This window comes from Rhinatrema bivittatum, chromosome 3 (assembly GCF_901001135.1).
Source record: "Rhinatrema bivittatum chromosome 3, aRhiBiv1.1, whole genome shotgun sequence".
In the NCBI taxonomy this organism is placed as follows: domain Eukaryota; kingdom Metazoa; phylum Chordata; class Amphibia; order Gymnophiona; family Rhinatrematidae; genus Rhinatrema; species Rhinatrema bivittatum.
The window spans coordinates 292,777,576-292,789,602 of NC_042617.1; the positions used below are offsets into that span (position 1 = coordinate 292,777,576).

Genomic DNA, 12,027 nt, shown 5'->3' on the forward strand with positions numbered 1-12,027 from the left:
CTATTCCTGTAGAAGATACCAGGTCTATCTTTTCCAATGGACTCATGTTCAACAGTATTAACAGAAACAACAAAGCAAGTCTGATGCTAGGAAGAGAGCACAACCCAAATCTCTCCAACAATTACAGCCAAAGTTTAATCCCAGTTTTGACTACAATGTCAACAAAATTCCAGATCTAGATTTGAGCAGTCTTACAGCAGGGGAAAGACTTCAGCACTTCAGTCAACAATGGTGTCTCAATAATGGACCGACGAGTCTTAAAAATGATGAATAAGAGTTATCATTTGTATTTCAAAATTCTACCTCCAAAGAATCATTCCACGAAATTGGAACAGTGTCATCTCCTTTGCAAGAGCTGTCAATCAGCATTGCAGCAAATGCAGTAGAATTGGTCCTACTACCACAAAAAAGCACAGGTTTCTACTTTAAGTATTTCCTTATACTCAGGAAAACAGGTACTCTGTGTCCCATTTTGGACCTTGGTTACCTCACAAATGTACAGCCCTGGAAACCCCCTCTTGCCTAGCAAAATGTGAACCCAGGACCTAGGCCTGCCCAACTGGGCCTCCCCAGGCCCCTCTGAACCCCTCTTCCCCCTCAAAAATCTAGTCCAGCCTGCCTGGGTTTGACTGGGCCCCTCCCTACCCCCATTTAAAAGTGCTAGAGACAGGGAATTCCCACCATGGTCCCCACGTATCCTCTTCTCAAGAAAAGGGAGGAGCGACTCCCACTCACTCCCACCTGGGTCCCAAGTTTTTTAAAATGACATTGTCTGCTTGGAGGACACACTGAAGTGACGGTGTGAGGGTCAGAGGGGCCAGGCAGGCCCAGGCCCCAGGTTCATGTTTTTCTGGGCAGGAGGGGGTTTATTAGGCTGCAGAAGGCTTGTTTTTTCTAATTGGGTCTTTTTTTGTTATTGTTTTGACGAATGAACCAAAAAAAAAAAAAATTAAATGAACTAAAAAGCGAAACCATACTCCCTGAAATGAAAAGACAAACTGAAATAAAAAATTGTAGCCTACACATTCCTACTTCAGGATGAGCTCTTTAGGGGCCATCCTTCTTCATTTGGAAGCTATTGACCACTCACAATCTCAAGGATGCTGCCTGCACATACATTTCGACTCACAAGGAAGACAGAAAATTCCTATGTTTTACCATAGCAAATGGACATTACCAGTATCATATCTTCCCCTTTGGACTTTCAGCAGCAGCCAGGGTATTCATAAAATGTTTCGTGCGATGGCTTGTGCTCGGCCTGCCTCCCCGAGGGGAAGATACTTCTTTATCAGTTGGGAGCGGCGAATCAAGACCTCGCCGGGAGTCTGTGTTATTATTTGTGATAATTGTGGGTGGATCCTTGGGCCGGTGGCAGATGACCACGCCCTCGGGGGAAAATCCCGAGAGGGGCCACCGGTCAGGCTCAGAGTTGGGAGACAGACACACACTAGATCTTTTATTAAACTGTATAGTGAACCACCAGAGGTGGCAGTAGTGAGCTGGAAGAGCTCGGCTGGGCTGTAATCCCTCAGGTACTGGAACAGCGATCCCAGGATGGCTGAGCTGTAGAGAAACTGAATATAGTGAGTAAGCAGAGTATGCAGAGTTCAGGAACAGAACCTTGATGGTAACACTCACACAATAGTCTCTTGAAATAGCCCAGAGGCTGGAATGAAGTAGGCCCTCGAGGAGCGAGTACTTGGTTCCAGGGAAAGCTCTGAGAAAGAGATGGTAACTCACTGGTGTTGTAGGCAGCGGTGACTTCCTGGCAGAAGTAGTATTCGGTAACAAGTCCGGGAACGTGGGCCCTCGAGGAGCGAGTACCGGTTCCAGACTGCGACCTGGAAAGCAAGAGAGAGAGCAAGGCCCCCGAGGAGCGGTACCCCTGGTAAAGTCCGAGGAGGCAGAGTACCAAGGTATGCAGAGAGCGAATCCCATCCGCAGCGATACCTGGAGGAAGCCCTTGCTAACTCGAATAGCTAGCAAAAACAAAGGCCTTAAGTATCCGGTGAGGATGACATCATCTCAGGGGGACACCCCTGAGGTTCGCGCCACAGCTGGTACTTGAGTCGGGGCCGCGCCACGCCCTTAGGCTTCAGGAGAACATGGTGGAAGGCAGCGTCTAGCCGGTCCGGGGACACCGGAGGAGGTCGGCAAGATGACACCGCGGCAGCCAAACTTCCATCAACCAAGAGGGAGTTGCAAAAGAGGTAAGGTGGGCGGAGTGGAGTCGTCGGGCAGCGACGGTCGCAACAGTCAATCAGAAGTATATATAGATTTAATTTACAAATATTATAGGCTAACTGAGTATTTAGGTCTAATTCTCTGAACCTTTCAACATAATTAGGAGCTAATGTCTGCTTTCATACCACACTGATAAACAATCAATGATTCGCAGTCTCTCTCTCTCTCTCTCTCTCTGTGTAGGCAAAGAACCCTTTGTGCTGGGCAGGAATGCTCGGTGCCTCAATGCAGGAAACCCCAGTTGGCATCTCTTTTCAGACTCAGGCAGGGAAGGCACGCTGGTCACAGGAGCTTGAGCAAAAAAGCAGCCTTTGTGTAGAAAACTTCTGCTCTGTTGGCGCTGGCCCTCAGGTGTCAGCAGCCTTTGATAATGGTAGCTGCTCATGATTATGGCTGGCTGCGCTGATGGTAGCAGCACTGATGATTAGGACCTCCATGTTGAAGGCTCTCTTTTTTTGTTCCTGGATTTTACTAACTTTATAGTAAGGGAAAAGACAAAGTGCATGCATATGGATGAGGGCCAAGCACAGCTTTTGATTGGGGGATTCATATTATTTTTGAGATGTGAAGAGTTCATCTTTGCCTAGATGACCTTGTGGTGTTAGGAATGCTTAAAGATAAGCAATAACCAATTAGGATCAAGTTCTTTGTTTCAGATTAAGCCAGAGGTAAACAGTTCTGGGGCCTTGTTAAATAACGTTTATAACCTTGTTTTTCAGTCGTCTGTAATTTTCAGACTTAACATGAAATAGAAAATATAGAGTCTCTGCTGTTTTCATCTTACCTTGGTTCACAGAAAAAGACTCATGGCCTCAAATTTGTGGCCTGTTTTGGGCCTACAGTAAAACCACATCAAGTCAGGGCTATAGTAGCTTCCTTAACCCATCTTCTCTCTGGTTCCACAGAAGAAAGCTGCTAACTGATCTTCTGTCCACATCTTCACTGCTCATTATTGCCTAGAAAATGCTTCGTCAAGATAGTATTTTTGGCCAAACAATTCTCAAAGGCTTATTTAACTAATTCCTTCAACTTTTCCTCTAGTCTTTGTCAAAGTATGGGTTTCAAGTTTCACAGCAGATATAAAAACACAAAAACTTACATGCAACCCTCAGCTGGGGAGTCCCCGCTTCTGTGGCCAATTACTTTCCTGTTTGTCAACAGAGAAAGCAAAGTTTCTTACCTGTAACCTGTATTCTCTGTAGACAACAGAACAAATCAACAGCACAGCCCCACCTTCTCCCTGTAGAGTTGAAGGTTAGCATCTGATAATGACTTAGGAAATTCACGCTATGGCTTCTAGGCGGGTGTTAGAGCTCACCCCGCCAGGAGGCGGAGTTAGCAATCTGATAGGCTTGGCTCCTATAGGAGGAGAGGTTAGCAATCTTTTAGTGCTCTGCTCCCCCAGAAGGGAGGAGTTGGCAAAGTATTATGCTTTGTTCCTGTAGAAAGAGGAGCCAGCAACCTGTCTGATCCTCATGGGGAGTAGGCTATCTGATATGGTCTGATGTGGGTTGGCTCCCACGAGTGGCAGATGATGATACCACTCTATTAGTGTAAGGAGTAACACTTAGTAGAAATAGTGAATCCCTGGGCCGATGGCAGATGACAGCGCCCTCAAGTGGAGACCCTGAGAGGGACCACCGGCTAGGCTGGAGTATTGAGACAAACACAGATAGTTCTTTATTAGACTGGAAATAGAACCACCAGAGGTGGCAGTAGTGAGCTGATGTGCCCGGCAGGGCTGAAGTCCCTCAGATACTCGAATCATGATCTCTGTGTTGCTGAGCTGTAAGGAGAGACTATAGGTAGTGCGTAGACAGGGTATGCTGGACATACAACCAGTGGTAGATGATACACGCACACTTGTAGCTATCTGTAATGTCTTATGCAACAGAGAGTCTTCAGTATTCAGGAACAGGAGCCACAAGCGAATACTGGGAGTAGGCAGTCTGAAATAGAACTCACAATATCTGTGTATGGAATGGCTTCTGGAATAGAAGAGAGGCTAGGAGAGATTTAGGAACATAGGCCCTCGTGGAGCGAGTACCGGTTCCTATCTGTAAATCTGTAATAGTAATCCATAGGATATAGGTATGCGATATATTCTGAGGAAGAAGAGAGTCTGAGAAAGGTATTAGGAACATAGGCCGTCGTGGAGTGAGTACCGGTTCCTATCTGCAATGGTAACTCACGATCTCCATACCTGCAATAACGTCTTAGACTGAAGGGAGTCTTAGAGGTTAGGAACATGGGCCCTCGTGGAGCGAGTACCGGTTCCTGTCTGTAATAGGACTCACTGTGTTCATGTCTGCGATCGCCTCCAGGCAATAGGAGTCTTCTGAGTATTCGGGAACGTAGGCCCTCGAGGGGCGAGTACCGGATCCCGTCCAACAATCTGAAATCAAGAAGAAAGAGAGCGGGGCCCCCAAGGAGCGGGTACCCCTAGGTGAGTCTGTAGAGGCAGAGCAGCAGAGAAAAGGATTCCCCGAGAGTTGCGAGGAAGAGGTTTCTACCCTTGTCCTTGCTAACTCGAATTGAATTAGCGATCATTAACCTTTTATGTTGGAAGAGGATGACATCACTACGGGGGGACGCCCCCTAGGTTCGCGCCTTTGCTGGTACAAAGTCTGGAGCGCGCGCGTCATCAGGAACATGGCGGATACGTAGCGTCAAGCCAGCCCGGGGATTCCAGGAAAAAATGGCAAAGAGAAGCCGCGGCCACATCTGTCCGTCAAAGCCGAAGGGAGTCGCCACATGGTAGAGAGGGTGGAGCGAGGGCGAGAATAGGCACGAACGCAACAGCAGGAAACTCTTGTGCATGCTCAGAAAGACCTTCTCAGTCTTTCTGAGCTCTGAGAGAGCTTCTCAGTTTTGGTGCTATTGGATGACCTCACCCATTTATGTGGCTGATTTGTCCTGCTATCTATGGAAAGCACCTGTTACAATTACAACTTTGCTGATCCCTGGGTGGGATAAATCCCGGATATTGGACCCAAAGGCACATAATCAAAGAATTTACCCTATTTGCAATAGTTCTGCAGGATAGATTTTACTTCTGAGGGATCGGGGCTCCCTGTCAGGGGAAACATAGTTTCAAGAACCTTTTGCATGCATCCCAGTTTCACAGCCCCTTTTGTCCCTTGGCACAAAACCCTGATAATCTCTAAGTTTTTATGAGCAATAAACATGCTGGAAGCTAAGTGGTTTCCTGCTTATTTTACTGATAGCTGATCAAATGAATGAAAATGTTTACAGCTCTTTGATGTTAAATTAAATTGGAGAAAAATCACACTTAGAGCATCATTAAAACTAATGCTTGGTCTAAGGGTATCAACAAGCCAGTGTCATGTTTGGTCTACAGACTATCACCAGTCTATTCATCTATCCCATACACTTTGGGGCAGATTTTCAAAGGGGTACGCCCCAAGCTCTCCCTGCTCATGCCGAGCCTATGTTGCATAGGCTGCCGGCGCGCATGTAAGTCCCGGGGCTTTCCTGGGGGGGGGGGGGGGGGGGCGTGTCAGGGGAATTTGGGGGCATGTCGCGGCCGGCGAGTCATTGGGGGCGTTCTGGGGATGAGGCTGCGGGCGTGGCCGTGGCCTCTGGACCAGCCCCCGGACCAGAACATGGCGCGCCGGCCCTTCGCGCACAAGTTACGCCTGCCTCGGGCAGGCATAACTTTTCGAACAAAGTTAGGGGGGATTTAGATAGGGCTGGGGGGGGGGGTGGGTTAGGTAGGGGAAGGGAGGAGAAGGTGCAGAGGGGGTGGAAGGAAAGTTCCCTCTGAGGCAGGCTGCGCGGCTCGGCGCGCGCAGGCTGCCGATTTTGCGCAGCCTTGGCGCGCCGACCCCGGATTTTAAAAGATATGCACGGGTATGCACGTATCTATTAAAATCCAGCGTACTTTTGTTTGCGCCGGTCGCGTGAACAAAAGTACACGCGGGCGTAGTTTTTCAAAATCTACCCCTTTATCTTTTGTATTGCAAATTTCAACCAATACACCATTACACTTTATAGTAAAGCTTGACTGCAGTCAAAAACATGTGGGTTTAGTCCCCTCATCCAGCAGATGGAGGCAGGGTTTGTTTTTTTTTCTTCTTTGTTGATGATTTCATCTGTATGTATGTCATGCATGGAACCAGATACAGCCAATGATCTCTGCCTCCAGCTATTGGATGGATGGTTGTGGACAAGCGTCAACCCATTTTTTTTAATTGAAGAGAATGTTTATGCTATTTTAAGAATGTGATATAGCGCTTAAACTATTTTTGAGTCAAATTTATCTTAATGGGCCAAACTCCTGTGGATTATGCTCTGCAGTGATGTGAGCAAGGACGGCAAAGCAGCTCACTACCCATCTGATGGCATTTGTTTTTCTCTGGAAGAGCACCACATATGTAGTTTGAGCAAGCCCTTTTCAAAAAAGGGACCATCTGCTTACTCTCTAAGCTGAAATGCTTGTGAAGGCCAAGCTTCTGCAGTTGATAAGCCTTGAAGTGAAGCGTGCCATTGACAGCTCACCACCACTTGTCAGGACTCAAAGTTAGCCCACTAACTGAAGAGCTTTCATCCTGGCTCCCATCCCTTGAATGTGGTAACAGGCTGAGATATCAAAAATAGAAGGTAGCACTCTTATTATTCAAACTGCCTTTAATCTCTTTTCAAGGCAGAAAAAGAACCAGAGCTTTCAGCTGGCTAAGGTAAGTCATACAAGCTATGATTTAAAAAAAAAAAAAAAAAATAGAAAAAGGAAAGGGAAAAGATACTTTCAGTTTGTATTGGGAATGGTTTTCTAAGGCTAGGAGATATTTTCTGAGGCTTGCCATGTACCACTTCATATGTCTGAGCGCTGCGCTCTCTGTGACCATTAAAAAGCAGCAGCATCTGACAGCATGTAGTATTGAGCTTGCAAACATAATGATAAAACAACAAAGAGCAAATCAAACAGAGCAAGCTTACAATCTGGGCTCCTACTAGCCTGAACCTAGTGCAAAAGTATATTTTAAACTTCCAGAGACATTGCCAGAGAGTGCAGTTAATGGTTTCTTCTGTTTTATCTGGAATGCTGCCTTCTCGAGAGCTCTTGAGCAGTTAACAGGCTCTGCACAGCCACATAGAATGAACTCTCCAACTGCTAGGACAAAGTGATTACTGCCAGCATCCCCTGCCTCCAGGGGTTTTTTCCCCCCCAGATCCTTAAGAATTTCATACATTAAAGGATATAATATTATACATGTTTACTTGCTTCCCACTGAGATGTGTGGATCAGCGGGTTATAAATTTTGTAAATAAAAGACAGAAAAAAAGATAAATATATAGCGAAATGGCATGCAGTCTTCATGTCCTACAGCATAAATATAGGAATCTAGTAACAGGATATACTTAGATGGTATAGTTATTTCTCTCAGACAATAGTCTCTCCCTCTGTAGATCAGGAAGAAGTAGTAAAATCATAAATAAATAAAAAAGGATTCTGAGGTGGTCCCAGTTGCTAATCTGTTTCACTAAGTTGAAATTTAGGTATGAAAAATTCTGCCGACTGGGATTCAGTTCTGAGAGGGGCACAGAAGGCACCCATAGCCATTCCACTCTATGCAGAACTGGAGTTTAAACTAGTTTCAGAATGGACCTTCCCCGCAGGTAAAGTAACATCTGCTTTAAAAGACACAGGTTGCTGCCAGATTCTCACCACTGAGCAGGAAATAATCTATCCTTGTGAAAGGAGGCACTGCATGTAAGCAATTATGCTTCACTTTTTTTCCATCAACTATCTGTGTGAATGGCATCTGCACTAGTATGGTGGTAAGGGCTCTATTAAGCAGAAATCTGCAGCTTTTTGATGGAGAACAGACTACCCAGCTTAAATCCACAGGTGCCTATCATTTTGTGGAGGTTAATGAGTTTGTTAGTTCTTCAAGATCACTAGTGCATTAGGAGCTAGAAGACTTCTATGATTCAAGCATTTGGCTGTTGGTTCTTGCTCCAAATTGAATCTTTGCAAGTGTCTTGCAAAGAGAGATATTTTGGTGAGATACTTGAGACTAATCATGAGTCAAGATGAATCAAAACTACAGAGACTTTCTGAGGATAGGTTGAATATTAGATTTTACAGAGGGTGCTAGAAAACCTAAAATGAATGCTTTTGTAAAAGGTGGATCCACATTACCAGAGACTAGTAGGTCTTGGATATGCCCTAGAATTGGGTTTCTCTAACACACAACACGTTAATGTTTTTTTTTTTCCATGTATATCAACAGCGAAGACAATTGCTATACTGGCAACACAAAACAAATTAATAAAGCTAAGAGTGTTATGTCCTTCTCCATTTCAAAAGCAAGATCATGGATGTTAATCATTATACTTTGAAATTCCAAAAGATATTTAAAAAATAAAAGAGAAAAAAAAAGTGGATTGGCCCTTACAGACCATTTCTGGATTTCATATGTATCTGAATTTGCTAGACCTATCAGAACAATAAATTAAAATTGACTTTAATACTGAATATTTCACGCTCCATCTAAATTCAGAATTACATTTGCATGTTTTTTCTTTGGTTGGAGTCACAGAGAAACTGTTTAATACTAGTGTCCGGATGCTCAAAAGCATTTACATGTTTAATGCTGAGCTTTTATGCATGTAAAAGCACTTTACCCGTGGAACTGGATTTTTGAAAATTGCTGTAACATATGCCTTTGATTTGTCAGTGGGCTTTGCCCTCAGGTGGGAAAATTACTATGATAGTATGCTATATTTGTATGCATAATTCTTTTTAAAAAATTCACCTGAAAATAAGATTTTTGTTGGTGAACAAACTTCTTGAATGTTGCAGAGGGTAATATCACTGGAGTACCTAGATTGGATATTAAGACAGCAGATGCCTATTTTAAGAGATTGTGGTGCCATTTGCCAGGATTGTTTTGCTCAAGGTTAGGCAAAGTGATAGAGTACGGAGTACATAAATCAGTTAGCATCAAGAATTATACGCCTATCACTCCATTTTCAGTCAGTGATTAGTTGAGGAGCAGTAAGTATACTATGCAGCTATGCAACAGTATTAGCATACATAAATAAACAAGAGAGTACTCGGTGCCAGAGAGTTTCGGAAGAAGTGGAGCTAATAATTACATGGTCAGAAAAAAATCTACAGCTTTCAACATTACACATTGCAGTTCCGGAGAATGGGCAAGCAAATTTTCTGAGCCATTGGGTATGCAAGCAGAAAATACAAAAATGGGGTGAATCATAGATGGTTCTAATAGCAACCCACTAGAACGCAAAGCAAGAAGGTTCTTCAGTCAATGAAAAGATTATGGATGTGCTGATACAGAAGTGGCCAAGGGAAACCTTGCTTTATGCTTTTTTCCCCCCCCACCTTGACCATTAATGGGCTATATAATAAAGAAGCTTAGGAAGGAGTAGGTATATGTGGCACCAGACTGGCCGCGAAGACCATGGTATGCTGACCTAAGCAGGCTGATTGTGGATTGACGATTTGGATTTTCAAGGCAATTCTTCTTTACAAGGAATCAGTAGTACTGGGAAACCCATCTTTGTTCTCGCTTTATGGTATGACTATTGAGAGGGCGAGCTTAGTCAAGAAGGTAGAACAAAGCTAAGTTCTAAAGAGACTTCAACAAAGAGAGTTTATGTGAGGATATGGTAAGGTTTTGCAATATATTTTAGACAGATTAACTGTTCGCCATGGCGTTACAAATAGGAGATATTCTGACATTCTTGCAGAAGAGTCTCAGCAAGGTCTTGTTCTTGAATTCTTTAAAGGTATAGGCTGCAGCAATTTTTTGCATTAAGGAAAAAGTTTAATGGGACATCTACATTGTCTCGCAAGGAGGTGTTACGTTTTTCGACAGTTTAATGCCTTAATCCTACATTGTGGTCTATGATACGGTTATGGAATTTGAATTTGGTAGTAAGTGTGTTAGGAAGCCCTTCTTATGAGCCATTATAATAAGCAACTCAGAAGGACTTGACACTGAAAACTGCATTTTTATTGTGAATTACCTCAGCAAGATACATTTTAGAGTTGCAATCTTTGTCTTGCAAGGCTCCCTTTTTAAGGTTTAGTAATGATTCTGTAATACTGAGACTTAATACATAAGGTAGCTTCAGAGGTCCATTTAAATTTTATTGTATTTATTTAGCATGTTTTATATTGTGCAGTCTCCATAACAAGATTGATGCAGAATACAGTTTACAGACATAAAACAGTAATAAAAACATTAAAAGAATGAATCTTTCGGTGAGAAGGATTGCAGTGGCCTGCAATCTTTAAAACTCTTAAGTTGTCAGGAAATGTGTAAGAATATTTAAAGATGACAAGTGAATTTTGTAATTCTCATAGATTGTGTTATTCAGAGGTGCACATAAGGGAAGACTGCCTCAAAGGTGTCCATCTCAAGATGGATTAAGAAAGTCCTAGTGTCTGCATATTTACTACAGGGGCTGCAAATGCCAAAGGGCAACAGGGCCCAATTGACTAGAGCAGAACCTTCATCATGGGCAGAAATGTCCGTAGTAAATCAGATCAATATGGGGCAGATTTTTAAAAAGTACGCGCGTACTTTTGTTCGCGCATCCGGCGCAAACAAGAGTACGTCGGATTTTAATAGATACGCGGGTAGCCGCGTGTATCTTTTAAAATCCGGGGTCGGCGCGCGCAAGGCTGTCCTGAAGAACATTTGAGCCAGTCAAACTCAGGCTGAATTACCAACCGAGCCTTTGCTCCCACCATTTCATCTCAAATCAGAATAGTGCAGATCAACCATGAGGCCTAACTAGGTCTTTGCTATGCAACTGCCAGACCATTCACGCAGCCATTTTTCAGCCTCTTTCACAGACTCAAAATTTAGTGGCTTACCTTCACCAAAATCACTCGAATCTGGCAGGACAGAGCATTGCCTAATCACAGATTAGGCTGCTGCAGCTCTTTTTTTCACAGTCACAAAGGCTTGTCTTTTTCACTGCAACTTGGCAGAGAAATCTCAAAAAATCATTACTTTGTTGTCACAGTGAGTCAGATTTCCAGGGCTCTAGCAGCATTCATGATAGGGCGCTTGTCCGTGAAACTATGCAGTCTGATGATCACTGCACGAGGATGATTGCCTTGAGCCGGTGTTGGCGCAAGGGCTTTATGACCACGATCGATTTTAATAGGCCCCTCGATAGTCTCAAATTTTAGGAATTCAGGTATCTACTTGGAAAAACAGGCAACCGGATCGTTCCCCTCTGCTCTCTCGGGTACACCCAAAACTTAGATATTGCATCAATGAGAGCGATTCTCTAGGTCGTCTTATCTTTTCTAGTATTTGATGAAAATTATTCTCTAGACTATCTACCTTTGCAGTCAGCGAACTAGTAGCAATTTCCACTTCGGTTATTTTCATTTCCTGGTCATCGAGCCTTTCCATGTTGCCCTGCATCATGTTAACAAGCTGCGCAACTTTTTCAATGATTACTCCCATTTTCGTATCCAACTTTTTTGATATTTTATCTGCAAAATGTTCCAACAAGCTGTGAATATATGCTGCATTTTCGTCAGTGTCTACAATCTCATATCCGCAGTATCATCCTCTGACAAGATCTCTTCAGCAGGCCTCACCCATTCAGCTCCAGCCTTTTTCTCAGTTTTTTTTCTCCTGGGTGGCCCATATCGAAGGAATCAATCTCTTGCCTGCTTCTTTAGAAAGGGACATAGCCAATTAAAGTTGTCGAGATCGCAAAAAAGGTAAGTGAAAAAAGGAAAATTAGCAGGAACTCAAGCCAGCC

At 43.8% G+C, this 12,027-nt stretch overlaps 1 protein-coding gene across 1 annotated transcript in view; it reads left to right on the forward strand.

Annotated features, from left to right (window-relative positions):
* The window catches only part of SLC4A8 (solute carrier family 4 member 8), a 408,829-nt gene that overhangs the window by 272,547 nt on the left and 124,255 nt on the right, over positions 1-12,027 (forward strand). The window lies entirely within an intron of this gene.